The following is a 5,253-nucleotide window of genomic DNA, read 5'->3' on the forward strand; positions in this document are numbered from 1 at the left end:
GCCACTCACCTCCAGGCTCCAGCTACGATGGCCTTATTCCAGATTCTGAGGCCAAAGAGACTGTGGATCTGTTTTGAATGAATGGAACAGAGAAGCCCAAAACTTAACCCATTCTTGCTTACCTGCCTCCATCATAACCCATTTCCTGCTAACTCCTATAGCAGGATCCCAGGCCATGTCCCAGCAGCTCCATCTCTTCCATCTTTGCAAGGAAACATTTCTGCTTTATGACTCCGGGTGCTCATTTCTCTCCCCTTATCTTAATGAATTAACTGGGTTCCCATCACTCCCCCAGCCCCCCACAGTTTATGAGCTGCACAGCCATCTCTGCGATCTTAGTCAACCCCACACGGTTGTTGTGCTGGTTCCTATTACAGTAATTGGCATAAACTTTATTCTTTTGCAGAGAGATTCTTTGGCCCGCTGAGACTGCATAACCATCTGCCATAAATTGAGACTAGTACGGCTTATTTTGGTGAATGCAAAATTGGATCCCATTCTTTACTCTGTGGCTTGATTCAACTTCCAGATGGTTAATCCACATGAAGTAATAGGAACACACCGCGGCTCTGCTTAGCTGAAGATGGAGACGTAATATTTATTTGCTGATGCAGAGGCTTCAGAACGCCGCCCTGTTGGGATGCCAGTACATAGCACAGCGGCACGGAGATGTCAGCTTGTTCTGTGGGAGCGACACCCCTGCATTGCCGTGGGGGACCCCGGTGATTTTTTTTTTTTTCAGTCTGTCCTTGACCTAATCTCAAGAGGTTTTGTTCTCTTCTTGGCTGTTTCTTATCAGCTACATCTGCCTGTGTAACTGGCTTTACATCTGCTTTGACTTTAGTGCCTGTGACATTTTCATTAATACTTCTCCAAGGCTGAACCTTTATTCCAAATACCCTGCAGCTCATGGGAGCCATTGTTCAGCCATGCCCAGCTGGAGGCTGCTGGAAAATTTGACCCCTCAATATCAACAGGTCTGGAGTGTTAATCAACCCTTTTTAATTTTTACTTAGCATGCTCACCTGTATACTGGAAGGTGCCAAAGCAGATCTAGGTCAGGAGAGGCAGTTTCACTCCGAAGATCCCTCAGCCTAGCAGTACTCTTTTCTGTCAGCCAGTCCTGCTTCTCAGACTCTTAGGCCTCAGTATGTGGTACGGGGAAGATTGGAGCAGCTGTGTGGACTTCCTGCCCTGCACACTGCCTGGGAGCTAGCTACAGGGCCTGGATGTCAGAAGGGGTCCACAGGCCCAATTTGCCCAGGCCTGGCCTGACTTTAGCACTGATAGCCCTACATCCTACATACCACTCAGACTGGCACTGGGACAGTTGTTCACCTACAAGGGCCCTGTGTACCCTAGAGCTACAGAAGGGCCTCTGGGACTCATTCCCAAGGTCTTATGTTCTGATACGTTCTATGCAAGAGTCTGACAGTACCTTGAACTTGGGAACCACAGCAGCGAGCCACAGGTACCTCTATGGTCTGTGTGGTCTCACCCACATGGCCAGCCTAGAGGGCATTCTGCATGGATTTAACCCACATGACCATCCCTTCAGTTCCCACCTGCTCAGTCCTCAGTTTGCTCGTGCCTGCCTGCCTGCTGCCACTCAAAAATCTGATGGAAGAAGGAGTAACTGGACTCAGTGAATATTCTTTGTGGCAAGTGTGCCCACACCTACTTCCCACATTTATTTCAGAATTCTTGAGTGGTCTTAGAAAGTAGATCAAGGAAATTTTAGTAGTGTGGGAATTAGATGTAGACTTTAAAAAAATTGAAAATCTTGAAAGTTTCAGGATGAAATAAATAAGGAAGTAGATCTAAGAAGTTCTAAAATGGAATGGACTGTGACTGTCACCACTTCTGAGACACAGCTTGTCAGACAGGAAGAGCAGAGGCTGACCCTGGTACCTGATAAAACTGAGAAGGCCATGGCTCCTTGCTGTAGCTGTGTGTGCAGACATAAGTGTCCCCAGGCTGAGACCTGGGGGACAAGTGGGAGCCAGTGTCTGGCAGGATCCCAGCACCCTTGGTTCAGGTTGCAGGCCTCACCCAGCTGACGGCCTCTGGTCACTCCAGGCTGCCCTGTTCCTTGTGTACCAGCCTTTACCATGTCTGCCCAGGCTCTGTACTATGCGGATAGAAGGACTTTAAAGTAGGCCCTTGAAATACCTGGGATTGTCTCACAGGCAAGAGAATGACAGTAAGTAGAGCCCATATGGGCCCCAAAGAGCCCCAGGTCTGTCTGGTGTGTCAGAGCTGTTGACCCACTGGTTTTAGTGGCAGGCAGGACACCAGGGTCCATCTAGCATGTTGGAGTTGCTGACTCACTGGTGTTAGTGGCAGTTGGTGGCAGTTAGTGACATTTGTTTAGGTGGGCAAACTAAAACTCCAGGGCCAGGCTGCAGTGGAGCGAACCCAGGATGCAGCCAAGTTGGACAACTGGCTCACCCAGCTCCCTGGCTGGATCAGACGTGCCTCCTGTGCCTGTGTTGGATGCACCAGCATATCTGGTAGACTCTACCATCAAAACCTGTGTAGATCTGACCCTTCTCTCTACCTTGAAAGGTCCTCTCCCTCCACCTGGCTCCTCTTTCCCCACAGATGAGCCTCGTGACTCTAAAGTATAGACATCCTTCCTCAGAAGTCACATGCCCTGTCTCCACTTCAGCCACACTGCCTCCTGATGGCTGCTTTGTAACCCTTAAGCTGATCCTGTTGCTGGAGTCATCACCACACCCCATCACAGCCTCACTCAGTTTTGGTCCAGTGGTCCCTCCTCAGGGACCACTAGCTCTTCTGGGCTCTTACTACAGTGGGGCGAGCAAAGGAGGGAGGAGGAAGAGGGACATTTCCCACTGGACCTAGAAGTTCCACAAGAACCTTGCCTGCTCCTCGGTGCCTGTCATCATTGGCAATAAGCAGCCACTGCCTCTGCAGTGCTTGGATGCACTGGCAGCTCTCAAGGAACCACACAGTAGTTGCAAAGATCACATAAAACTGAATAGGGCTGTCCAAATGTAATAATGGCCATCCATGTCGCACTGCCCAGAGCGGCGATCTGGAGCATTCTGTGTAATTAGAGCACAATTAAGCATCTGGCAGCATTTCCCTGGGCTGTAGAGCTGATTCTGAGTTTACTGGACATGGACTTTGGTTTCTTTTTGCTAGAACAACAAATCTGGATCCCTCGAGTGGGCCCTATGGTCTAGACCACAGGGGAATACTGGCGAATGAGGTTCCCGCTAATGAGATTTACTATTGAGACAGTGGGTTATATATCCGGGGACAATTTCCTGGATTTTGCAGCCAACATAAATAAGGAGGATTCTCAGTGTGGGATGTGAGCCTGCTGGGCTGGGCTGGACTGAGCTAGAGAACCCAGGCAGGAACCTCCCCCCCAACTTCCCGCCAATGGAATCAGCTGGGCTGCACCCTACCCCTCCCAGCCAGAACCCAACACTCAATGGCCTCACTCACCCTTCCAGGAGTGTCAGGTCCTGTGTTGGAGATTTTAACAGAGAGACACAGGTGTCAGGTGAGCCTCGGAGGATAATGCCATTTGTGTTCCTAAGAGCCATCTACCTAACAGAGTGATGCTCATGGCTCTGGGCTGCTTGTGCAGAGTGTGGCAGGTAGCTTGGAAGACCACACCAAGCACATGGTGGCCCATATCTGTGGCAGGGGAGGGAACAGGTTGGGGTTGAGGGCTGTGGAGTGGAAAGTACACTAACTCACTTGCAGACAGGTATCCTTGGGGAATTTGTTCAGTCTGGGTACCTGCTGATAAGAACTGAGCATCCAAGGGTCTCCCACCTCCAGTGGCCCATGAGCCACAACCTGCCCCTCAATGATACTGAAAACAATACTCATTAATTCATAGGACTTCTGCTCTCACTAGATGGGTGTACAAGTTGAATGTCCCTTACTGGAAGTGCCTTATACCCGAATTGTTTCCAGTTACCACTCCTAATCAGGAAATCTTAAATCCAAAGTAGTGTTTGTGTCTCCTGGATACCGGAGAATGCAGGGTTTGGATTAGACAAAAGTGTGCTGAGAGTAGGGTTGTCAGACTAAGGATGCTCAGCCTGTTCTAAGCTTTCTTGGCCAAGAAAAGATTACTGAGTCTTGAAGACAAAAATCTGCCTTCTAGCATATTCTCCCCACCCCCACCCCCGCAAGGCTCTAGTCCAGTGTCTTGATTGTGTGGAGCCTCGGGTGCTTGGTGTTGGTGGGTTTGGCTCTGGCTAAGGAGCTGCCCTAAGCTCTAGTGTCTCCTCCCTGAGGCTCTTTCCATCCATGACCCCTTTGGGTCTTCCCTGGTTTGGAGCTGCTGACTACCTGTGCTGTTGGGTGGGACACAGATGTGGAGCAGTTCCTCTCTCAAGGCTTGGGATTCGCTACTGTCCCAACCTCCAGCAGGTCTACAAGAAGAAGCAGGGCCAGTGTGGAGAACCAGGGAGGGATCCCCAAGCAAGAGATACATTCCTACAGGAACTTCCATGAGCATCTTGGACACACAGGCATGTGTGCAGAGGGGGCCGGCTGAAGGGGGTGGAGATGAGCTTCAGAGAAGCCCGGAAAAGCCTGGAAGGCAACATTCCTTTGCAGAGGGGCTCCTGGCCAGTCTGCAGCCCTACAGGATCTAGTCACGCAGGCGGGTGGGGTGGGGGGGCTCAGCTGGGAGTCCACAGGCTGAGACAATTAGGGGATAATTGGGGCTGAATCATCTTGGTGGAGGCCCCGGAGGGTGCTGGGTGGGTGTGGGCCCTGTCGTGATTGCTGCAGACCGGCTCCTCTCTGACAGGGCACTGGCTGAGTTAATTTCCTGCATCCTGACATTCACAGTATAGGGCCTGAACCTGACACCATGGTGACCTACTGGGGACCTTGACTTTGCCAAGGAGCTGGGGAGTCTGGGTAGAGTAGGGGCATGAACAGGGGAGTTCCATGTCTGCCCTAGACCTCAGAAATAGGGCTGGGGCTCAGTGGTGAGCACTTGCTGAGCATTCTTGAGGTCCTGGCTTCCATCCCTAGCACTATGGAAACATTGAGACCACCCCCACCCCTCGACCCTCGCCTCCCATGGAATCAGCTGAGCTGCACCCTACCCCTCCCAACCAGAACAACACTCACTGACCTCACTCATTCTTCCTGGAGTGTCAGGCCCTGTGGGGAGATTTTATTAGAGAGACGCGAGTATCAGGTGAGCCTTGGAGGATAATAATGCCACTTGTGTTCCTAAGAGCCATC

Source organism: Nannospalax galili, unplaced genomic scaffold (assembly GCF_000622305.1).
Source record: "Nannospalax galili isolate Female #2095 unplaced genomic scaffold, S.galili_v1.0 scaffold1922, whole genome shotgun sequence".
Taxonomy (NCBI): Eukaryota; Metazoa; Chordata; class Mammalia; order Rodentia; family Spalacidae; genus Nannospalax; species Nannospalax galili.